The 25,477-nt window shown below is 50.8% G+C and overlaps 1 protein-coding gene and 1 long non-coding RNA gene across 15 annotated transcripts in view; one reads left to right on the top strand and one right to left on the bottom strand.

Moving 5' to 3' along the window:
* dac (dachshund) overlaps positions 1 to 25,477 on the bottom strand; it is a 182,960-nt gene that overhangs the window by 17,512 nt on the left and 139,971 nt on the right. The window lies entirely within an intron of this gene.
* Positions 1 to 25,477, top strand: part of LOC105671804 (uncharacterized) — a 179,667-nt gene that overhangs the window by 88,158 nt on the left and 66,032 nt on the right. For all 6 annotated transcript variants that reach the window (XR_001100691.2, XR_010890698.1, XR_010890699.1 and 3 more), the window contains one exon: positions 4,433 to 4,583. This is a non-coding gene — a long non-coding RNA (uncharacterized lncRNA). The remainder of the gene's footprint in view (positions 1 to 4,432; positions 4,584 to 25,477) is intronic.

The raw sequence follows: 25,477 nt of genomic DNA, 5'->3' as shown, positions 1-25,477 counted from the left end.
TGGACTCCCCACGTCGAAGACTCGTCGGCCGGGGACTCTCTCGAAGTTCACCGTGGGTTTAACGCTCGTCCGCCCGACAGGACACGATAGATCCCGATCGCCGATATCGAGTTCCGCGGCGGGTAGGTCAGAAATCGCCGGGTTCCGTTCGAAAGAGAGAGAGAGAGAGAGAGAGAGAGAGAGAGAGAGAGAGAGAGAGAGAGAGAGAGAGAGAGAGAGAGAGAGAGAGAGCGTGCGCGCGCGGTACCAAGGGCTACTTAACCCCGGCGATGAAAGCATCGGCTGATTTATTCCGTGATATCCGCGCGGATTCCTTCGAGTAACTTCCAAGTTATATCGACCGATCGACTCGATAACACACTCGTTTTCGCAGATGCGAATTCCTACCTCCAAAGTTTATAATTTCAACAGAAGGAAACTGCTGCGAGAGAGATTTTGTGAAACGTCTTACATTCTGTCATTCCCGGAGGACGGAGTCTGAGAGAGGAGTACCGTTACGGTCGATCGCGGATAATGCGTCGGGATCTGCGTCCGCCGGGCGCAAACAATCAATGCGGGGTCCAGGAAACGTAATAGCCGAATCCAATCAGGAAACCCGTGGAAACTAATATAGAGTCAGGGCGTCTTACCCGGACTGTGCTTAATACACGGGGCCGTGAGAGAGAGGGAGGGAGAGGGAGGGAGGGGGAGAGAGAGTGAGAGACCCTCGGGGAATAGCAATATGATTTACATTTTGCGGTTATATTGACCATTCTCGCCACCTGCAGCACTCGCTCTCCTTCGTGGCCCGCGGGCTGCGCCAGGAATGACCGGCTTCCACTCCGGAAAAATTAATAATAGCTCGCCTTCGGGTTCGTTAAACGATCACCGTTCTCATTCCCGTTCACGGTAATACCAGGCGACTCCGACCGGCGTTATTTTTATTTTTATTTCATTTTTTTTTTCCGTACAGCGATATCTCAAACTCGCCTCTCGCGCGCGATAAATCGCAATTTTATAATTACTTTCCCGCGCATTTCTCTCTAAACGCTTCGCCCCGCAGCGAGTGATATCGGTGTTAATCGTCGCGCGGCGCGAGTTTTTCCGTCTCGGTGACATACCTCTCGGCCATCTGCGCAGTTGCTGCGGTTAATTGTCCGCATTTTGCGGATAAATTAATCGTGCTGCAAGCGCAAACGACGTCGGACGACACGACTGTTACGAGTTGTTGCCGGCTCGGGTGGGGTTCGGTTCGCGTAAAAGGGATAAGACGCGTGTAACGTGCGCCGCGCGGTAAACGCGGTGATTACGATTCATGAAGGCGGACGGATCTGCCTGCCGTCTGGACGAGCTCGTAATTTCCACGGGACGCGTTCTCGAGGGCCCAAAACCAACCGAAACACCCGTTATCCGTGACGGGAGGGATCGTTCTTCGGCATCTACTAGAGAAGCCGCGGTCGCTCTAGCAACCCGCGCGCTCTCTCGTTCTCTCTCTCTCTCTCTCTCTCTCTCTCTCTCTCTCTCTCTCCTTCACTCTTTCGTCGCTTCTCCGACGGACGGCATCTGTGCTCTACGGTTCTCGATATCCATACGAAGCTGTGTGCTGAATAATATTACACTTAGCCCGTACCCACTCGGACGATTATAGTTAGAGGCAACGTCGATAGTAGTAGTTAGACCGTGCATCCTGTGCGAATGCTAATTTCGGAAGGCCTCGCTCGGAAGAAAAATTACAACGCGTGCTCCGCCGTCTCCCGCCGCCGCCGTCGATTTCAGCGAAGCAGATAAAATGCCAAAGTCGACAGTACGAAGTTGCAACGTTGGGGAAAAGAAGGAAAGACACGTGTGTGTGTGTGTGTGTGTGTGTGCGACGATTGATCAATCGTGAAGCCGAAATTCAGGCGCGCGCGTTACAACGCGTGCGAAGTTCTTCACTCGCCCTTCGGTCTCGATCGTGTGGTACGGGTGGCTCGTTCAAATATCAATTTCTCGGCGACAACTTCCCGGCGGCTCTCTCGCCGACCCTCCGCGTCTCCGCGACCCATATGGAAATGGAGATCGGTCATCGGAATCCAGTTTGCGAGTGGAAACATCCCGAGAGGGTCAGCCGTCTTATCCGCTCTTCCCTTCCATTTTCTCGAGGCCGGGTCCCTTTTCCGCGTAGTATAAACCGTCGTAAAGTCGAAAGCTTTTTCGCTTTCGCGTATTATTCTTTTATCCGATCCATCCGAGCCGCGAAGGGTAGTGGTGGCAATACTCGCAAGGAAAATCCGCCGCGTCTTGAATGGAGTCGGCAACGCCCGCGGCCGAATGTATCGCGCGCGGTGCAGAGAGGCGTGGCGGTTCTGTTTCATCTCGCCGGGTTGTTTTCGTAGGATAAACTAATTTATCCTATTAACATCCGCCGTGTACTTTATCCGCGGGCTTCGTCCGCTTAACGGCGCGCGCTGCGATTTTGTTTGCCGCGTTTATAACGTTTCAAGTTGAGAGCGTCGAAAGAGAGAGAGAAAAGAGATAAAGTGAGTGGGAGAATTGCAGATGCGATGCGTTCGTAATCAAAAGCTATCGGGAATCGTTATCGTGGCGGAAAACGGATGTAAATACAGTCCCGACTTTGCGAGGCTTGAGAATCTTCGAGGAAGCCGAGGCGAAACTTAGCGACTCGCGCGGATTTGCGACGCTTGAATTACACGGGTAAAGTAATATGAAAATATTTACTCCCCGGGTGAGCGCGCGGGTCATTCGAGACTCTCCGATCTGGTTACCGGGTTCTCTCCCGTATGCAGAAACGTAATAGCCGAATAGCCGGGCGTTTTGCCTCGCGGCCACCGAGCGGATCTTTTGAGCGCTCCGATCCGCCCGATAAGTACTCACGGACCGAGGAGGGAGGTCTCGCACGGCCTTAGGTAGACTGTTTCCAAGACGGTCAATAATTTTGAATAGCGCATTGCTCGCGCGCCGGCGACTCGATACTGTAATGCCGCGAAATAAAGATCGAGCTCGCCCGTGTAGCATCATAGATTTATTCCGGGCATTTTACAGCGTGCGAAAGCATTAGCGCGACGACTCGACGCCTCGATCGGCGAGGTGTCGGACAGTCGTAATCACGATAAGCGTAATTTTCAATGATAGACGCGCCGATAACGATCTAAACGATCTAAAGAACGGTGCACTTTGAAATTACTGTATTTTCTGTAATAACGCTTATCTCTCAATTTTAATCGGAAATGTTTGCAAGTCGCGGATATATTTCTCAGGATTTCGCGAGTCTGCGAAAATTGCAAGAATTTTCCCTTCACGTCCCATGTTATTCGATGTCTAACTGCTGATCTGCGGAAAATGCCGAAAGCCGATGACATCGACCGCGCGAGGGTATCTCGCCGCGCGTCTTTTTATCAGCCGGAAGCAGTAGCGATTCTCAGGGGCCGCGTCAGTATGGGACGCGTGTTTTATTGCCCGAAAACCGACAGATATCAGGATTATGTGCTCCGTCGCGGGAGAGACTAGGAGGAGCGCCGAGAGTGCGGCCGATACGTGTGGCTGGGGTAAAACACGATGCGCGCGAGGGTGCCAACCCTCGGAGAGAAGGGCAAGAGCATTATTGGCGCGAGTCTACACCTTCGCAAATCTTGCCGAAAGAGCCCTTCTTTTTTTTCTCCGTCTTCGAAACTGTAAAGCGACACGCGCGAGTCTATTAAAAAAATAATCAGAAGCTGTAAAAGCTGACTATTCAACTATTAGCTATCTTAAATACTGCGGATTACAAATTAAACTTTTCAGATATTCTAAAAACAATTTTTAATATTTTTTTAAACAAACCGTGCACGGAAAGAGAGAATTTTGCCGTCGTAGCGAAATTGTTGTTATCGCGTATTAGATGTGACAGCGAATGTTTTGTTGGCAGAATAGATAAATTTTGTCGAATACATTTGTTCGTAAAGACACATTAATTTACTGCCGCAACAAAATAATTTACTTCTAACAAATGCATTTTGCTAATGTAGCGAAATTGTCGTTGCTAATACAAATTTTGATGACAAAATCAAAACCAATTTGTTATAATAGCGATATAATTTGCAGATTTAGCAACATTATTTTCAGCAAACAAAATTAGTATCCATAGCAAATCTCTCTTTGCCATGCTATCCACATAATAACTAGCATATTTTGCTACGACAGCGTAAAATTTGCTATGCAAATTCTTTTTTTCCGTGAACAATAATAATAAAATCAAGAGATTCGACTTTTTGTGGTTATGTTATTTCATTTAAAAACCAGGAATGTCATATACATCGCGATTTACGCGCACAATTAAATTTTCTCATTAATTTCGCGAACGCGGGCGATATCGTTTCTTTAAAAGGGGCACGATTCTCGGTGAGCATTCGAACGATCATCAGTTACTTCGGTACGGTTACGTTTATTGGCTATAACGGATATTGCTTTCTTGCAGAAAATAAGCGGCACGGAAAGGCCATGGGCGAGGCGAAGGAGCGACGAGGGTGAGACGGCAGAAAGGGATGATAGTCGAATCAAACGGATCGTGTTTGCTGTCCGCTACGGTGTGATGGTGGTGGTGGTGGTGATGGCAGAGCTAGGCGATGGTGAGTCCGAAAAACACTAGTTAGATGGTTATCGCCATAATCGCGGCCCAAGTCGATGAAATAAGACGATTGGGACGACTTCTAATGCCCGGTTATTCTTTAAATGGCCGTCAAACGGGACGTGCCGTATATATAGATACGCGAGGGACGCCTAGAGCCTTCCTTATATATACCGTCGACGTCTTTTTTCTGCGATTTTAATCCGTCGCGATTATACCGTGTTATAAGACACGACCCTTTATTCGAAGCTGCGGATAATTATAATTTGCAAACCATATTCCTCAAACTTTTATCGAATCTCGCTGATTTATGTGACGCGATGTTATTGTGTGTATTGTTTATGCTCAATAAAAGGAAATTTTTTTAGTCAAAGTAGACACATGCAAGAATGTGATGTAGAGATCGTGCCAGTTTAACTGATATCGATTCCCTGGAAAGATACGTCACGCGTGCATAGATTATGCGATATCCGCTCGATGTTTATTCAACTAAAAGCCACGGCGCATGTTTTTTCTCACTTGTCGGGAAAGAACATCCCGCGGCGCGATATGTTCGCACAGCGCGCGTTCCCCACTGTTTTCCTTGTCTCTTTTGTAATCGAGACACGTGGTCGCGCCGAGTCGATGATGACGTTTCATTTTTCCGGGGCAGTTTTCCCTAAATACCTCGAAAAAAAAAAAAAGAAAAAGAGAGAGGCACGACGACGTGGGGGACGACGTGTACGCGAGGGAAGACGTGGGGCGAGACCCCGTGGAGCGCATCGACGAGAAGTGTTTTAGCTTATCGCGTTTGTACGTTTAATACCTCTTCCTCCACCACCTATATGATGTAGGGTCCATCCCCGGGGAGACGTACGGCGGCTTAATGGTGATTTTTTGTTGCCACGCAGTCGTTCTCGCTTCGTGACGATACCAATACGGGCGGTGTCGCGCGATATATACACGTCTTTCTCAGAGATACGGCGGAGACTTTTTCCGTCGCGTCACGGTGACTAAAGTCGCGAGGAGCTAGCAATCTTCAGTCGCAAAGTTCCCTTAAAAAAAGGAACTTTACCTTCCATCTCTGTCGCGGCGCAAAACTTTAATATCTCAATTTCGAAAAACTTGACGAATAAAAACAACGTATTAGACAGAGATTTTTTGCTATTTCTAAATTTCAATACAAAAATAACTTCTTTTGTCGCGATTCCAAAAAATAATACAAATTCTACTCACTGCCGAAGCAACGTTGAAGTAAAAATAACGCGTATGTTCTTTCGCGAGACAAGGAGGAAGAGAACAAAGGACGAGTCGAGATCGCGCGGCGAATGAAATTATGCCGTGGAGCTCGCTCGAGTATCGTTTCGGCGAGCATGCGAGACGCTGAAAGTCCCGCATTGTCTCTCTTTCTTCGTGCGAAGAACAGACAAGGAGAGAGGGAGAAAGAGCGAGAAAGAGCGAGAAGGAGAGGCACAACGCGCGTAGGAATTAAATTCTTAAAGTTCCCTCCGATATATGCCGGAAAGTCGCATTCCGCGAGTCCCGAGACATCTAGAACCATCGTACTACCGCCTAACCCACCCCCCCCCCCCCCCCTCCTTCTCTCCCCGGGGAACCAATATTAATTCCCATAAATTTCCTTTCAACGGGTACGTATATTCTCGTACCGCTACCAGAGGACTGTTTGCCTTTTAATCCGAGAGTATGCAAAGAACGTTATTCTTTTCTTCTGCCGTTTTCAAAGCGGAAAAATAGGAGCCCGAGAGTAAAAGCGGTCGGAAGACGAAAGGTTCCGAAATTCGCATCACTTCTTTAATGGCACGAAAGGCCGTATTTGCATGAATTTTTACAAGAATTCGGCAATTTTCTGCGAAATTCGTGATTCCGAGTGATCGTGAATAAAATATATACAGAATATATGTTTCTCTTGAAAAAATGGTTAAAGGAGGGAAGGGGCTTTCGTTGCGTGACTTTTTCGCGGCGAGGAGCTGTCTATTGCGCTAGAGAGCGGACAGGCCGACGAAAAAGAAAAGCAAAAGATTACAGAGATTTCTTTCAAGTGCTGCCGCAAAGAGAACGAAATCTTTGCGGTTTTCTCGACGATCAAAAAAAAAAAAAAAAAGAAAATTAAAAAAAGAGGGAGAGAGAGAAAGAGAAGAAAGGAAAGAGAGCGAGAGTCGGACGGAGGGAAGCAGCACCGGAAGGGTTGGAAGCGGTTTCAATCGCCGAGTGCAACCACGGAGCTTTCTCTTCCTGCGTTTCAATTTCTGAAGTGGTTCGCCCGCCCGCTCTTCTGTTTGTAGCCGCGGAGAGGCATGTTTATACAATGTAATAGCTTGTGCCAGCATTGTATCCTGCCGTTTAGCGGTATACCGACCGTGCCGTGCCCGTAGGTAGGCGCTCACTTCGCGATTCCCTTTCGGCATTTGTTTGGCACTTTATCACGCCCGTAGATTGCCGCATTAAACATCCAGCAAAGGGAATTTCAACCCTTGCGCGACGCCGGCGCGAACCACCGGCGCGACTCTGAAAGGATTCCCATTCATTCCCTCTCTCTCACTCTCCCCGCGGAGAAAAAAAAGGAGAGCTTTGCATTCCATTTTCATTCTCGCTCGCGTGTCTCCCATTATTTGTCTTTCGTTCGGAGCCTTCTTCTGTCCGTTTGAGCATTCGCGATTGCGCCCGGCAATAGGCAATACGCTCGTCGACGTTTAATCGTTCCCGGCTATATTCGTCGCCGATCATTTCGCCTTCCCTTCCTCATCCCACGCGATCGGAATTCGATATCGAGTTCCTTCCGTACGCCCAGTCGAAGATGGCGCGTTTCAAAATTCAAGAGGGCACTGCGAAGAGACGCGGGAGGGGTGGGAGGGGGGAGGGGGGAAGAGCACGGTGGGATCTACGAAATTATGGCAGGTGGAAGACGGGCGACCTCCCCGATGATCGGCATCTCGGTCGTCGCGCACCAGGTATCGCGTTACACGCGTGGCCAGCGCGGAGATCGAAGGAGACGAATCGTTTTACATTCGTGCCCGTAGCCACGAATGCTCCGGTACGATCCACCCGGGTAATATTGCCACGGGTACATTGTTTACGTATAAGGAGATGCGTATCGCGTCGCGCCGTCCTTATCTTCTCGACGAATGGGCGAATGAGCGGGTGGGACCGTCGCATAGTGGATAGATCGCTAAACCGACGGATTTTATCGGCGGATAAATAGATTGATAAGGATTCACGCGCGTCTAGAATATTTCTGCGTAACAGTATCCCGGTATTAGCAAATAACAACAATCGCCGTGCGCAATGTCTGGTTGCGGTTGCATTAAGAGGGGAATATAATCAAATTAAATCGAGATGGCATCGAAATTGCCATGCTTGCTCGTTGCATCGCGCGACTTTAGCTTTGCAAACAATGCTATTTATCTTCCTGCACTGCTTATCAGCATTTTGTACGAGGGATCTTTCTTCACTAATATTAAAATAATTTCTGGTTTTATAATAATAAAGAAATTAGCAGAAAAAAAAGTTGTAAGAATTAAGCGTAGATGTAAAGGTGCAAAAAATATTATAAATCGACAGAGAATTTTGGATCCTCTGCAGTCTGACGAGATGTAATCGATAATTGTGATCGCGCGTAAACAGCCTTTTTTCTATTGATTTTTTTATTAATATTCTTTTCAATATTTTGCACGAAATCTCTTTATTCAACATTCTTTCTGTCATTCGCTGATTGTGAGTCATCGGGAAAAATATCACAAGACGATTATCGATTCCAGCAGTTATACAATACGCGAGAAGCACTCGACGACAGCGGATACGACTGGTATCCGCTTTATTCCGCACGAGAGTGTCGCGAACGTAACGCCGATGATCGGCGATGAATAAGTCCGGTGCGAAGTTCCGAGGGCGATCGTGAACAGGGCTTCTTATGATACGCACCTACGAGGCTTCCTTCCATAACGAGTTCCGTGGAATTTCGTGAAGGACCGAATCTACCCTTTCCTTTCGCACGCGGATATCGATCGCAGGTTGACGTTCGACAGCTGTCATCGTGCTAATCTTGGAACGGTCCTCTCGCTATTGCAAACGGTATAAATGCAGTTTGCTACGTAAGTCTATTCTCGCGAAAGATGGAGGTAATTTCTCTCTCGGAAAGCTTACGAAGCAGCTACAGTGGCGTCTTCGGAGCAGAACGGTTCGGGTAATTGTGTCAAAGCGAGTTTCCAAATTTCAATCACGGTCGGCTCTTCCCTCCGGCGGGAAAATCATCGAGGCATTATGTATTTGCTCTCAAGTATAACCGGTTCGACGGGCTCACCCTCACGGAGCAGTCGGCGGCGCCTCCTCCTCTCCTCGGCCGCTCGCTCCTCTCCCGCTCTCTTTGAATCCGCGCGAGTTGTCTCGCGCCCCCGCCCGCAGTTATTAATATTTGCCGACAATTACCGAAAGATCTACCCTTTTAATGCCGCAATGCTGTCAAGACACGTCTCCGCGCTTTCGTCGCGCGTTCAGCGATGTCGATTCTTTAATTAACAATATTTTATTTTAGTGCTCTTGTAGACGGAACGTTATAAAACACAAATTCGGGATTCGGACTTAAATTCCCCCCCCCCCTTTTTTTTACTCGACGCGGCCTTTATGCGAAAACAAGGGAGAGACTTCACGGAAGCGGCGGTGAGGCGATTTTCGTCACCGATGTTCGCATAGCGAGCGATCCATCATACCGCGTCGGACGGTGGCGGCGGCGGCGGCGGCGGCGGCGGCGGCGGCGGTGGCGGCGGCGGCAGGCCGATGTCTCGTTAACCGAGAGGGCTGAGTAATTACAATCAGCGGTAGCCAACTTTGTACGCGCCGGCGGGTGTCTCGAATTCAAAGAGGAGAGAGGTCGAGTTTGTTTGTGAAACAGCGATCGGCGGAGGTGTCGCGTCGAGAGGGTCTCGCACCTGAAAGCCCGCCACCATGGCGCTTTCGCTCGAAAAGCGAACGCGGCGGTAGACACTTACGGAGGAACGTCGGAGTCTGACACGCGAGGCGAGGCCGGGGCGAGGACGGGACGGGGCGGGACGAGGCGAGAGATGAGTCTCCATTGGAACGTGAGCGGCAAAGGTGTCTCGCTTTGGAACGTGAAACCGTCGCGTCGCCGTCGTGAATGAGCACCGTCTCCTACCTGAGCGTTATATTTTGCGGGAACTCTATCTATTCTCTCTCGCCGGAAAGAAGGCGAGCCGCGGTGCGGCGTAGGAAGACGCGGCGCGGCCATTACTTTATTACTTCTCGTTGTTCTTCTCGCTCCCTCTCTCTCTCTCTCTTTCTCTTTTTTCTTTCTTTCCCTCCGGAGAGATTTTTCCGCCGCCTTCCCCGCGCGGCAATCGACGAACACATCGACGAATCAATCCCGTGAGCACACTGCGATAACGTAAGCATTCATCGTCGCCGCCGACGCCGCCGTCGCGGCAAAGACTTAGGGCGGATTCCCGGGAACCGACCCACTCCTTTGCTCAAATATGTCTCTATTAGTTTCTAAGCCCCGTGATAGTCTCGCACCTGGTATTCTAAATCCTCGTTAGATCGGGCACGAAGGGAAACCTCGTGATATTCCCGCTCGTTCCCGGCCTATCTTTCCGAACCTCCCAATAATACCTAATGTGTCAGGGCTTCATTCTCGCGTGTCTCGAAGAAATAAATGTCAAGTTAATCCCACGAAATGTCTCGATTTACATCACGATTTGCAAAAGAGTCCGGTTGTAAAAAGATTTCTGTGGCAAACGTCGTTTAACGCTTAATTAACGTTTAACTAACTAACGTTTAATTAACTTTATCAAGAAAAAACAAACGTAAGAATATCTAAGACTTCCGAGAGACAACAACAGTATTGTCTGGTAGCAGCGAGTTTGCCAACTTGTGGAAATAGAAGGAGACTGCCATTATAGATGGAAGCCGGCTTCGACTTCCTCTCTCTCACCGTCTCGCTCCCTCGCCCGATCCTATCTTCTATCTGTCCTCTCTCGCTCTCCTCCCTTCGTCTCTTTACCTCTATGCGAGCGTTAGAAACTAGATCCGTAGTTCAAGTCGAAACTGGCCAGGTCCCTTGTTCAGGGGAGGATTGGAAAATCCATCAACTGGCCGACAACGGAAGGACGGAGACAGTAGGAAGCGCTCCGATCCCTTTCCGCTCGAAACTGCTCTTCTTCACTCGCTCCTTTCTCAGCGAATAGAGAGAATCTCTTTACCGAAGGTCCGCCGGAGATTCTCGGCTGGACGAGAGCGAGTCTCGTCTGTGTGCTAAGTACGTTTTGCATCTAAGATGTCCCCGGAGTTTAATTACCGAGGCTTTGCTTTAGCGGCGGCACAGACGCGACGCGCGAACGATACGGATGGATACATGCGCGCGTGGTCAGCACGCTCCCTCGTGAATCCTTAATGGCGCAAATAAAGTGACCTTCCGGAAACTAGAAGCTCTCGGAGCCGCGATATCAAACGCGATATCAAACTTGCAAAATTTTTCATCAATTATTTCGCAAATTTGTGTTATTCAAATTTCAAGTTAAATTAATTTGATTTTGCGCGTCAATAATTGATTACAATATCGCGTTAATGCGTAATCGAAGGGAACGCTAAATCATTCACAAGAAAACCGTGCTAAATTATTAGCTCACATGTATTTACAGTTCCGGCAGTTTTCGAAAAGAGTTCGCGATCTTTATACTTGTAAATGTGTTTTTTTTTTCCGCGCTACCGTTTATGCGCCGCGCTGGAAGCACCGGTAATACGTGCATCGGCGCTGGGCAGTGGGGATCGACGACAACTACTCGACGGCCCGGACTGTCCGCCTAGGAAGCAAGAGTATAAAAACCCGTAGAATGACGTTTTACAAAGGGTCTATCAAGCACGGAGCAATGTTGATGGCCAACAGATAGGCGGAGGGCCGGTGCAATTTCGCCCGGCGTGCACCGCAGTCAGCGTCGCCGGCGTTACGATTTTTACGACGTTCCCTTTACAACCGACAAAATGTAATTTTCTGCGATATGTGTGCGGACACGGCGATGGGGGACGATAGGAAGGAGAGGAGAAAGAGACGGAGGGGGAGGAGCAGGAGAGAGAAAGAGAGAAAGAGAGACGGGTCAGACGATGAACGTGGAAAGTATTGTCGTCGGCGTGGAAGCTTCGCGGTGGGAGGGTTATAACGAGAGATTGGCTATTTCCTCGATAAATATTTTTCGCCGTTTCGCAACGGAAGGCGTTCTCGTCGGACGTTGGTCCTCGCTACGGGATCGTCGGGGATCCATCTCGGGCGCAACTCCGCCGTCGACTCGGGGATCACGAAACGACGCGCTTGCACAAAGAGTATTTAACACGCCGGGTTTTTGCGCGCCGAGAGATCTTTCGAGACGGCGACGCGCCGGACGCGCATCCGGCGACGATCGAATTATTGCGAGGCCCTCGCGACTCTCGGTGTCGATCGTAAATTTCGTCGGACAATAAAGAGACGCGGCGGACGGGGGATATTCTTCGTTAAAGGGGCCGCCGAAAAAAACGCCCCACGCCAAAGGGGCTCTCTCTCTCCGACGCCGCTCGCTTCTGCCGCGCCGGGCGACGCGACCGACCCACCGGCGAATATTTTTTCGGCGTTGTCGGGAGATATGAAGATGACGTCCACCTCCATTTTTGGACTCTCCCGCGGGAAAGGACGACTCGTTTGCGGCGAAATTGATTTTCGGAATTTATCGTGGCGAGCTTCCGTTCGCCGGCTGCCGGGCTCTCGCTCGCTCCCTTACGCGATCGCGCGCGTAAAGAAGCCGAGTTTACGACGAGGTTGCGCCCGAAAAGCACCTTCGACCAGTTAATTGGAAGGCCCGTCTAATCACGCCGCGTGGAAAGCAACACGAAAAGGAGGAGGCTTTGTTCTTTGTTTCGGTCGAATGCCTTGGTCTCTCTCTCCTACCCTCCCCCCGTCTCCCTCGCACTCTTTATAGTTCAGCTTCCGGTATAAAAGAGTCTCTCGACCGTCCGTCCTTTTATGCAAAAATTTCATATTACTTGTTACCACGAGAATAATCGCTGATCTGAATTTTTCCCCTGATTTTTACAACGGAGAGCCCTCTCGACGGCATCCGACGGAGTATCGTTAACTTTGTCGTTTAAACTCCTCTCCGGATTGATTTATCGAGTCGAGCACGAGCGAGTTTCCCGCGCGAATTTCGCGGCGTGAAAAGTCCAATCGATGCAAGATTTTCGATGTAGGCGATGCAGGATGCGGGCGAGAGAGTCATCGACATCGCGGAAACGTTCGCGCATGACTCCGGGGACGAGCGGGAGCGGCAACGCAATGCGGCAGTCGCAGTTGGGCCGAGATAATTAGGTTTGAGTGCACTCCGGCCGCCGCAGTCGGTAACTCAGTTATCAGTGGACACCCCGCGTACAATGGCTATCACAACGGCATCAAACATAACGCATCAATTAACGTGAACAATAACCGAGCCGTGAGTGAGAGAGAGGGAGGTGTGCAAGAGTATAGGGTGTTGCAGGGCGGCGAGTGAGCACGAATGCAGAGAGAGAGAGGGAGAGAGAGAGAGAGAGAGAGAGAGAGAGAGAGAGAGAGAGAGAGAGAGGAGAATAGCGCAGGAGGACCCTTCCTGCGGCGACTATACGATCGCGAAATGACAGCTGTTGGCTGAATACGCGCGATGACGCGTCATCATCGTGCGTTCGGCGGCGTTCATCTTTCGCGTCATCGCGCGAATCCAGAATAGACGAGGAATAGATAACGACCATGCGATAACGCGTGACGCGACGATGGAAGCGCGCCGCTCCTACGAAGCGAATCGGCGTCGACGCGCGCGGCCGCCCAGGTGAATGAAAATCCGGTAGGTCGTTCCGATATATCCGATCGCCCCGATACTCTCGCTGATGTATCGCGGATATCGAGTGGCTCGTGACGAATTCGCGGACGTGGCGAGAGATGAAAAAGCAATTTTCGAGATCGGCTTCGAGCGAGAGCGGGCCGGTGGAGAGCGAGGGGGGGGGGGGGAGGTAGAGGAGAGCTCGAGGAGATGAATCTCGCGCGGCGCTGGATCGCACGCTCGCACACGCGTGAACCGGCCGTGCGACGGAAAGAGAGGGCCGTACGGTGTACGGGGACGCATACGGCGGATGAGAGGGGAATACGACAGAGGCGTATCTGCAGCGTGCTCGTATGCGTCGCTTCGTATGCGTCGTGCACGATCGAGAACCCCTCCGGCCGTATTCAAAGCGCGCAACGTCGCTCCGTCTCGAGGAATGCGGCAATCGATTATCACGGTCCTGCATATCGATACTACCGTCCAACATCGGGCAAACGTGTGCGCGGGAAAGCATACATACACATATACATATGCACACACATTCGCCATATGCCACCTTCACAAACGCCCCGCTTAGCGCCGTGCTCTCTCTCTCTCTCTCTCTCTCTCTCTCTCTTTCTCTCTCTATGCCTCGGCCGCACGCACACAGCGCAAACTAATGACACCGCCTCGTATAATACTCGTGCCTCGAATATCATCGGCCCGATATTGCCACCGCGAGAGATTAATGTTTCGTCGTAACCTGTCCTCTCTGTCGTATGCACGCGTACACACACATCTCTATGCGAGCGTATTCTCCCCGGTTCTCCTCTCTCGTTTCCCCGTGAGCGTCCCACTACACGAGTGGACACGTCGTTGACGATCGAGGGCGAGATAATATCGTTTCGTGATTCGCGGCACGAAAGCATCTTCACTCACCGGGACGAGAGCGACCGTCGATTCGATCCTGCATGGATCGATAAACCCTTCTCTTGCAACACACGCGTAATCGGCGATTGAGTTTTGACGGACGTAAATTGTTTCGATAGCTGCACAGCGGCGCGAAATACAAGTATACGATTAACGTCTCAAGCTGACGTGAGGATATCACAGAACGGACGCTTTCATCAAGCAATCGAAACGTTAGAGTAAATTTCCTCGCGATGAAATCGAACATCACGGCGCGCGCGCGCGCGCGCGCGCGTATCGCCGAAAGCCGTTCTCCAACAAAGTGCGGTTTCGCTGAGGAGGAGTCTAGCCGTCAAAGCGATTCACGGGCGTTCATCTCGAAAGTTTGGGACAGGTGGAGTTTCGGGTGCAGCAACCGAGTAGCAGCAGTTCGTCCTATGTCAGGAACAGGAACGATAATGGCAGCTATTAACGAGCCGTAGCGGGCGCGAAAGCACCTGAGCCCAAAATATCACCGCGATTAATGCAATTACAGCTTACAAGTCCCTTCGGCTCTAAGACCTCCGCTATTACTAATTCAATGTGCGCGTAGAGATGTGTTTCCGGCGGCGACAGCGGGTTCGTGGGGTTCGTTCGCGGCGGCCGGTTAGCCAACCCTCTTGAAATAGTCAACAGGCCGACGCTCGTAAACGATCGTATTTGCGAGTGCGTTCTCGTTTGGGAGATGCGGTCCGCCTCGCCCTCAAAACGGTGACGTGTAAATTCTAATTTTGTCGAGTGCCCCTTCGCCGGTGGAAAAAAGAAGCGAGCTGTCTTTTAATTTGCGAATATTGCGAATAAATCGCGCAAGCGCGAGTATGGGCGATTAGAAATTCGACAGCGGGCCGCGTACGTCTGTAATTCGTCGGCGAATTACTGATCGTAAGGGTTAGACGAAGTGGTAGGTACGAGCGGGTTAAGGCACTTTAGGGCACCCCCTCGTGCCGGTAGCGCCGGTGTTTGGCGGTTGCGGTTAACGTAATTACGGCGAAGGACCTCCGTCGGCCTCTTGCGCGAAACCGCGAACGTCTTAGCTCGCCGTCTTGCCTCCGTCTCGCCCACCCACCTGCGCTCCGTCCCCCGCGATTTTCCCTCGTCTCCACCTTATCTCGCCCTTCCACCACGTGCGTGCGAATTGCTCGAATGCCGTAATCGCAGAATCGAGCGTCTTCAAGCGCGTCGATAAAGCGAGATAACTCGAAGAAGCCTCTTGCCCGAATTCCCAATAGATTATGAGATCAGAACTCTCTCAGAGATGCCATTGATTATTACAGCCTGAGTCGCGTAATTTCGTTGAGAAAAACGCAAAATTGTGTCGTGCGTCAGTAGATTAATTATTGTGCACAGCTTCGCGGAGAAATGTTCTTTAAATTGCAAATGTGAAGTAAAAACGTTTGTACGGCTAATGAATTGCGCGATTGTAAGTAGCCGCAAGCGGCAAATCCATATAAACTCGAATCAAAAATGATGGTCGCAAAAAATATGATATGACTGTTGGACGGGATCATCGATGATAGTTACAGCGTTCGAGCAATTACGGTCGTGCCATCATCATTGTCATCGGCATGCTCGTGCAACGCGCGCGGCGCTCTTTCTCTCCCTATCACGCTTTATTACTCCGACGATCGGCACAATCGATCCAATGATTACAGCCGAAAACATAATCGTTAACGCGTACGACCCATTAATGACTATGGACCATTCTCGATGCCAAATTGGTAACTGCTCGAATGGAGCGGGTCGCGCCGTAACCGCGCGCATAATTCACGGGGCGAGTGCGCGCACCACTGCGAATTGACACACGGCGGCGGCCGATGACGAACGTATTTAACGCGGACGTTAATTCTCGTTATGACAAATCAAAATTTAAAGGCACCGCACGTTATCGAATTAAGCGAGCGCGAGCGTGAGCGTGCTGCGGCATTAATAACGCCACTCGAATCAACTTTCCGCTCGATCGCGCCACAATGTTCATTTAACGTCGCTATGAATACGTACGCGCGCGGTTTTCAATTCACATTTTTTCGTTTATTACGCTGCTTACATACACGCTTTCAGCCGGGCCCGGGCGATTTTTCTCCCGTTTGTTAAACAACGTTTCTTTTTAATTAAATCCGCTTGTACTTTTTTAATTAAATCCGCTTTCACAAGATATACCTCGTGTGAGATATATGTCGGTTACCGACCGCGTTACTTTTTAATCTTGACTCCGAAACATTTAATCTCTTCTCTTTCTCTTGTTTTTTTTGTTGTTGCAAACAGTATTGTTAACTATTGGCGGCGGTATTGTGCCCGCGACTACCTATAAATCGCTTTAAAAGGGCTGTACTTCCGCGTCGCGGACGCCCACCCCTCGTTCATCAGCGCGTCCCTCGGCAAGAAAGTAGGGTGGTTCTTACGCCGCCAAGCAAAATACTCAGGCGTTAGTCTCGGCTCCTGCATAATTTATGGAATTCTCCGTCTGTCGGTAGTGGCCTTTCCTCGCGATGTTATAATTAGAAATATGCTTACGACCGTAATTCCGAATACTGGGGAGCGGGCGGGCAGAGCAGCAGCAGCAGCAGCAGCGGCCGCGGCGGCAAGTCGAAGGAGGGTGAACGCGCGTTTACTGCCAATAAGGGACGCATGCATAATAGAAAGCCGTAGATGGTAGCCAGGCCGACCGACAGAAGGACTTACAAGAGAATGCTACTTTACGACGACTCGTATTACGAGGGTTGCGGATTCGTCGTCTTTCATACGCGGGATGCTCCCCGCGCCTCCACGCGCACGCACCGGGATTGCTCGCGGCCGGGCGAACGGCTCTCTCCTCTCCGTGGCTCCCGAATATAATGCGAAATATACGGCGCATTTTTCCCGGCAAAAATCAAATTTACGATCGACGTTCCTATCAAAGACCGCGCGCGCCGAAGATCACAAGCGCGCCGAGCGATTCTTTAATGTGCGCGCGCTTGCGAAAATCACGGGAGGGGCTGGATAACGCGATTCGAACCACGCGTAACGATAACTGTAGTTGTTAATGGACTCATCGAGCGGTTAGGCCGCGTACAGGCGCGGGAATGATAATGCCCGGAATTGAGCTTAGCGTGATTCCCCGCATTGACATATCCACGGTGTTACGACAGGGGCGGGAGGAGGAGGAGGCTTCGGGGATTGGCGAGAGGGGATCGAGAGGGGAGTGGAGGGAGAGATGTTCCGGGTGTTAGGATCGCCGAGCCGGGCGACACGTAATAACGGGTTACTAGTTACGTTGTACGGACATTTATTTATTTACACCTTCCAACGGGTAATTTCGCATAATTCGAGGTTTCGTTCTCATGGGGGAAAATCACTTTTAAATAGCGGGTTTGCCTCACTCTCTCTCTCTCTCTTTCTCTCTCAGCACCCGGAAAAAATCGTCAGGGAATCCCGCTTCGAACTTCCTCCGCCGCTCCATGCGTGAGCGGCGTGGTGCGGCGCGGCGCGCACAGCGCAGAGTGCGATTAAAATCTAATAACCAGTTGAAACTACGAGAACCGCAGCGCGCGCGCGATCGTTATTATTAATAATTTCATTACGCAACGCCCGGCCGGTCGCGCATTTAAATATTACATCTCCATTAACGGTCGCACGGTCAGCGAGCGAACCAAAGTCGGTTACGTGCGCGACAAAAAAATAATAATAAAAAAGCCCGAGCGTTACATTATTTTTTCTGTATTTTTTCTAGGCATATCTCGTTGCATATTGCATTAGAGATTCAAAGCTGCCGTTATATTAAATGCATATAATAATCTAATGCATTACCACGCTAACTATCTAACCCCGCGTAAGATCAATTTCCCAGCGGCATATTAATATTTGTTACGTTGCGTTTTTTCACCGCGCTTTGTCGTCGTCAAAGAAAACCGATCATTATTATCGCGCGGTACGAATTTCTCGGAATATTGCGAAAAAGTCCGTTCGGTGAACGGCTCGCCCGACTTTTTTTTCAGTCCGCAAAAAACCGTCGCAGTCATCCCCGGCGTCGTTGCGAAATGTTGTTTTCTTTCTCCCCGCCCGTGCATTCCGCTGCCGGAGCAGAGATCCGCGGCAAGACGGAGCGTCGGGACGCCCAGAATTCCCGTGCAAGAGTACACACACCGTACGCCGTATACAGTCGCGCATCAGCTCGCGTCGTCTCTCGTGCGCGAAATCGACGACGACACGGGAGCGTGATGCGCGTATACACAGCATGTGCGCGGGCATAAATATGTGTACGTCCGGGCTCCCAAGTAATTCGCGCAATTTCATCTAAATTCCGTAGCGACGAAATTTCTCGCGCCGTCGTCTCCTCTCTCGCATGGGCGAGAGCGAGCCTATGTAAACCCGCGTTCTATACGAATGCTCCGTTTGCCTCTGTACGCGAAACATGTATGCCGCTAAGTGTGTGAATTTATGCGAACACCGGGTGTACACGCCGGCGGCGGCTGCGCCCGTGTGCGGCGCATCTACGTACACCGTTGTATTTCTTACACTCGCTTTGTTTATTATAGTTCCTCGGCGCGACGTTATTGTGAAATATGATTAGGTGCACCGCTCGCTGGCTCTCTCTCTCTCTCTCTCTCTTTCTCCATTCCTGTCCCACCTTCTCTCTTTGTCTTTCGTTCCGCCTGTGTCCCTTGGCGACTTTTCGCGCGACGGCGATTCGAAGCATCCTAAACATCCGAGCCTTTGTACGCGCGACCGATACTCTAAATGCCACCGCGTAAATATCCGCGGGAATGCTTATCGTGCGCGAGACACGGCGAACCCCCCCGACGTGTATTAATTCATACACTTGTCGAACCCTTGATACTTCGAGCACGGAGGTCGCGCCGCTACCACCAAGGCATTTAAATCGCTAGCAACCCGACGTTTTGATTTATGATTTATGCTTATTTTAGACTCAAAACGGATATTTTGTATTATCATCGTTGTAAAATTCCAAACCTTTTTACGAGACAACGAAAAAATTTCTCAATCTCAAATTTTTACTATTCCCCGAAATGTTGCGATATAGATGTCTTTATGCCATTGTGGTACAACTGCTGCGCTGAAGGTGTTAAAGGCCGCACGAACAATGTTCAAGATTAATCAGCAAGCCTGAAATCGGCTATGCGTGCCATTAACGCGACGTTATCCGCGATATCTAATCCGATTTTTAACTTCTCGTTGCATAACGTGACTCGAGTAGAATAATCATGACGGTTTTATCTGCCCGCGCTAAATCGCTTCGGAGCGCAACGCTCGTAACGGAAAATCGCGTGTTTCTATCTCGCGTTAGAATAAAAGAGTGTATCTATGTATATATTTATTACATATATCCATTGTGTGTGTGTGTGTGTGTGTGCGCACACATATGCACACCCGTGCTATGACGGCGCATACGTGTAGAAATCCGCGAGAAAAGCCGGAGCTGCCGCCTATTTCCCGGCGGAACGCTCGTGCGCGCCCGCTCGCGTAAATAAGCTCTCGCGTTTTATTTCTTTCTTTCATCGTCGCTCGTATATATTTTTCCCGTCCGCCTGCCGGGAATATTACGCATCGCGCACACTTGCCCAGGTAACCGAGAAATTCGCCCCTCCGGCGTGTCAGTCTCGCTCCCTCGCAGTCGGCTAAGTATCATCGGCTGACTTCCGTTCAAAAGTACTCAGAATTCGTCAAACTTAATTTCTCTTCTGTAAAAAACTGCGATATTAAAAGAAAAGGAAGAGCGATCAAACGAATCGCTAATTCGATGAAGAAGAAGTGCATAATGCGAAGATGTAAATCGCGTTCGAATTTATATCTATTATTGTCAACGGCTTTGTCCACACGAGATCAATTCCGCAGTTATCGAAATAACTTACTTGAAGAGAGGAGGGTAGAAAGGAGAGCGTGTGAAAGAGGGACGGTTTGCTCCCGCGGAAGAGCGCGCCGCGGGAAAACGGTACCCCTTTGCCGGCGTATTTCTGACGCGGAGGTACGTACGCGTGGTGGTCGCGCTATCGGCGCGTATCTTTAGTACAACGCGCGAAGATATCCCAGGGTGAAAGAGGAAAAAGTCTGACGCAAACACGAGCCCGAGCATCGGATAACAATTCCTCGTCGCGAGCAGCCCCTTTGTGTCGCGCGCGAGAGGAGACGCGCGCACCGCGCGCGTACTTCTTTAAAGAGCATTCTCCGCTTCGCGATCAGTGATCATCCGTAATGCGAGGTGGCGAGCGAGGCGTGCCGTAATGGCTGCTGCTGCTGCTGCTGCTGCTGTTGCTGCCGCCGCCGCCGCCGCTGCCGCCGTCGCCGCTGATGCTGATGCGGTGCGTCTATTTTTACGGTAAGGAGGGCTGGCACCCAGCCTGATGACGACGCGTCCGCGCTGCCAGCCACATCGGCGTGTGCAATGCATAAACGCCGCCCGAGGTCCATCAGCGCATTAACAATTATATTACGGAAGCTCACTGTTACGCGCGAGCGAATTCATACGCGCGTGCCTGCGGGCCCCGAGGGGAGCGAGGGGCGGTGTACACGGAGGGAGGAAAAAAAAAAAAAACGCACACACCGCGAAAGGAGGGAGGTCTGCGCTTCCTCTTTAGATTTTCATACGCGCGTAATGCGAGCACTCCGACGGAGCAATTGTGTTTTTCACCGTGCGATCTCGAAGCACCCGCCATCGACGCGCGTTTCTCTAATTTCTTTCATTTTTTTTTTTTTTTTTTCTTTCTAAGAGACAACTGACTTGGCCGCGCTTCGCTGAAATAAAATGGAATTTCATTATCCCTCGTCGTGTGCGCCGCGACACTCGACAGTCGCTTTCATCTCTCGCATTCGTAGTTATTAACGAATCTCGGCACCCTTTCGCCGGCTTTCCCGGCTTTCCCGGCTTTGTCCGCGCGCTGTCGCGAGAGAAGGACCGAAAGGAAGACGACGGAAGGGCGGCTTCGGTTACCCTTTGGTCACGTCGTAACAGTGGGTGCGATTTAATTTCTCTCTCTTTCTCTTCTCCCCCGCCCCCGTTTCTCTCTCTTGCTCTCGGCGTGTCCGAGGGACCAGTGTCATATTCACGAGGTCGTGGCAAAGCGAGTGTCGTGGCTGGCCGGACGGAGTCGGGGTGGGTTGAGAGAGCGAATTCAAGGGGGGTGTTCCTACCGGTGTGGCGGAGGGCGGGTACGGAGCGGGCGAGTAGTCTAGGCGAGACTTAATTAAACAGCGGGCAAAGCCAGGTTAGTTCACAAAGTGACCGCGGCACCTACCCCCCTCATCTCCCTGCTCGCAGTGCTTGTAGCCGCCACCATGAACTCCTCGACTTCGGTACAGCTTGGCGGTTGTAGGACACACGGTACCTTCTGAACTCGGCGTAAAAAGATCAGACTCGTGCTCGATCGCCTTGATCGTAAGACAGATATATATATACGCTCGAGATGCTGAATTTGAGAGAAGAAACTGAGACGAAGATAGAATAAAATTTGACGGAAGAGAGCTCGTGCGATTGTTAACCGACTTTCCAACGAAAAGTCTCTGCTCTTCTCTTGGAGTTTCCGATGATCGCTTCGTCGAGTGCGAGAGGTGGAGACGCGGAGATGATCCGCTACAGCGACACCTTTGACGTAGGTCCTCGCGCGCTGGTTCCTACCTCGACGTACGTTGTCGACGGGGGTGGTGGGTCAGCGGGCAAGGGGCACCGGGCGTGGGTTTATTTTCGCGGGGTGGCGCTACACAGCCACTCGCTGCCGGCTGGCGCACCGTCGCCGCCCAACGTTCTTTTTATCTCAAAGCCGTATCCCTTTTGCGCCTCTTCTATATTCCTCAATTTCCAATGAGTCGGAATACGACATGAAACGCTAAACTGCCACAAAGGGGGTAAGCCGATGAGCGCGGTCGAACCCTTTGCCCGGTCTTTCTCTCTCCCTCTCTTTCTCTCGGTCTCTCTCTCTCTGTGTGCGCCTCTCTCGCGCGCGCGTTCTCTTTCGCTGTTTTCCTCCCCTCTCGCTCTTCCGTCGTCAACGACGGATCGGGGTGGAACCTTTCCTCTGCGCTCTCTTTGAATTCTTTGTCACAGTGCATTAGATACGCTCTTGCCGTGTCATTATTTGAAACGGGAGTACACAGAGAATTATGCGACAAAAACGGCCGCGCGCCCGAACGGCGTGTACGATGAGTGCCTCCTCGTCGTCGTCGTTATTTTTGGTTTCGACGTCGTCGTTCGGGAGTTGAAGCCTTTTTCGAGCCCCGACGAAGCCGCTCCGTCCGTTTCGCCTCGATCGCCGCTTAGCATATTCCTCGTGCTCATTTTGCCGGCAATGGCAACGCGCGGCCCGTTCCACTCGACGGGCCAGTACCCTCCCGACTTCCGGTATGCGCGCACCACCCGCGCGAGCCGCCCAATGTTTGTCCACTGTGGTGACTTCATTCGCTGCACAGTGAGCAGAACCGATTGTTGCGCTCCGCAGAATTCAATGAATCAGAATGCCCGGCGCGGAAGGTGCGGCGGCGTTCCTTCGTTGCGCGAAAGAAGGGTGACGGTCATCGGCACGTTTCTGTGTGTGCGAGTTTGCGTGGGTGCGTATATGCGCATCAACGACGGCCGCCAAGCGGCGGGGGTGAACGATGTTGCGTTCGTCCTCCGTCCTAGCTCCGTTTACCTAGCTACAGCACCGAGGAGGGTCCCGTCGATCGCTATAAACGTACACTTCAAAGCGAATCAGCTGCCGTTACGCACGAGAGAGCGTCGTTGTCATCGACGTTGTCGTCGCCATCAGCGGCGTCGTCAATTCTTTGGAGAATTATTAGCTTTCGACTCGTGGCGGAACGACACGAGGCAGAAACGCGTCGCGAATAATATCATTAGAAGAATATGTATTTTCGAAAATAATCAAATATCTTCGTTGTATTTCATTGTGAAAAATTAGCGACAAAATTAAACATACTAGATTATTCTGATTCGGCAAATTACTGCCGGTCCGCAATTTTCCTCATTTTATTTCGCGATTATCCTCCAATATTTCTCGTAATCGTCGCTGCTGGAGTGAAGTCACTTCTAGCTGCTTGATCGCCACGATGTCGAGGATGAGCGCGGAATCGGGAGCGCAACGGGGATGGTGCGACGACGCCGGCGTGGGCGGTGGCCGACAGCAGGGGTTGAAACGCGGGAAAGTCCCTCGGGTCCCAATTACACCGACACCCGATCCCGGCATTACGGCCCGGCTAATTCGAGGGGAGAGTCGTATATAAATCTCGGCGAGTTGATTGTGCAGTTTCAATTCCGTTTGTCGCCCGGCGACGCGGCAGCGCCGGGAGATAACGCGTCGGCAGATCGTTACAGTTACTTTTTCACCGGAGAGATTAATTCCGCATTAGAGCCGCGCGACGCGACGCGACGCGACGCTCGATCGAGCGTGTCCCATAACCGTAACCGGATACGATTGAGCGTAATGTTTGTCATTAGAGATAACTACCTCGTAGCGTACTCGCTGCAAAGATATCTCCTAGTATGTCGCGACACTACATTTACCCGTAATTTCTTTACGACTCTTTCTATGCGAAAGTATCTTGTTTCTTATTTAATTGCAAAGTATCTGCCAAGGCGACCGAACCGGTACGGAGTGATCAATCGAGTAACGATCTCGAGTCTTTTTTTTTTCCTCGGAAAATCTCACAACTTAAAGTAGTTAACAACGTTTCTCGTAGACTGCAGCGAGAGACGCCCACGAGGTAGGCGAGAGGGATGTGGGAGGGCTTGAAAGGGGTGTTCCTCTCGACGGGTCTCGCGACAAACGGCTCGGCTAATTACAGGGAGGCCGCAGCTCCGTGTAAACCGGCGGCAAAGGCAGCTGTCGGTTCCCAGGCTTCCGCGGTTCCGAAGGTTTACGCGTGTCGGGAGCTTTTTGCTTTTGCGCGAAAATGTCGTCGTCCGTTCGCTACGATACGTAGCCTGAGATCGCGTAGCTCGGCCAGAATATCCGCCAGTGGATCAAATCCAGAAGCCGCGTCGCGCGTTTCTTCCCGTCGTGTTTGTTATTCTTGCGTCATTCGCGCGTATCGTTTCAATACTAATATTAATATTAGCTCGAGCAGCCGAGTACCGAGCGCACTTGTCCAGAGAGAAGATTCGTACGCGTGGTCTAAATGCGATCTTCCGCGTTTGCGTAAGCGCCAGAAGAACGTGAGAAGCGCGTCTCGCGAACGTTAATACAGCACTTCCTCATACGGTCGAATTAGCGGGGGAAAAAATGTCAAAACAATGACGCCATCGGCGCTTCTGCTTTTCGTAATTTTTCAACGTTTACGTAAGAGTTAAAAAAACAGTATAACGATTTGCACATTCCATGCTTCCGTGCTTCCATTGTAAATCAACTTTTACTTAAATATAATAATTATAAATTGAAACAACGCCGGCTCGCAGTTCTTCTGGGCTTTGAAATTATTAGCTCTTCGCGGGATTGTTCGAGGAACAATCGGAAGCAGGTTTCAACGTGGAGGTCGTTGCTCTTTCGCGTATTATGGTCAGAGTTACGAGCCGCGCGTTCAGCAGCTGCGAAAGGTCATCTTATTGTTCGCCGTCGACAAAGTCGCGTATACAACTGGCAACTCCCTTGCCGTCATGATATCGCTGAGGAAGGAAGCCGGATTTCTCGCAACCCCTGCTAAGATAATACGACCACCCACCCGGCGGGCGGTCGAAGATTTCAACCTTTACCGAAATGCCAAGCGGGGCTTTAAACGGGCTAATAACGGGCTGCTTCTCCCCCATCCTGAAACGCCGTCGTTGTATCACGTACGATTTCGATTCTGTCGCACAAATTGCCCGTGGAATCGCGTATAAAGCGACGTCTCCGACGTCGTTGACACTTGTCTCTCGTAATAGCGTCGCGTAATGACATTCATCGCCGATGAACAGTATCTATTTCTTTTTCCCGTGTCGGCAGTGAATTCTAATCAGCGTCATTTGCTTTGTTACATATTTTTAAACTCGTTAAATGTTTTTATGTACTGGTTGCTCACCTGACAATCTCGAGCGAGTGCGCGCGCGTGGGCTGTTTTCTTGATATTTTAAACTCCAAGCCGGATGGCTTGGCAAGGAAGGTTCGCGCACGTGTGCATCGCACGCCGTTCCGCGGGAAAAAGGGGTGTGCAGCGGTGGAGTACTCGATCGGAAAAACCGCCGACGGATACGCCC

This window comes from Linepithema humile, chromosome 6 (assembly GCF_040581485.1).
Source record: "Linepithema humile isolate Giens D197 chromosome 6, Lhum_UNIL_v1.0, whole genome shotgun sequence".
NCBI classification, from domain to species: Eukaryota; Metazoa; Arthropoda; class Insecta; order Hymenoptera; family Formicidae; genus Linepithema; species Linepithema humile.
This window is presented reverse-complemented; position numbering and strand designations above follow the sequence as displayed.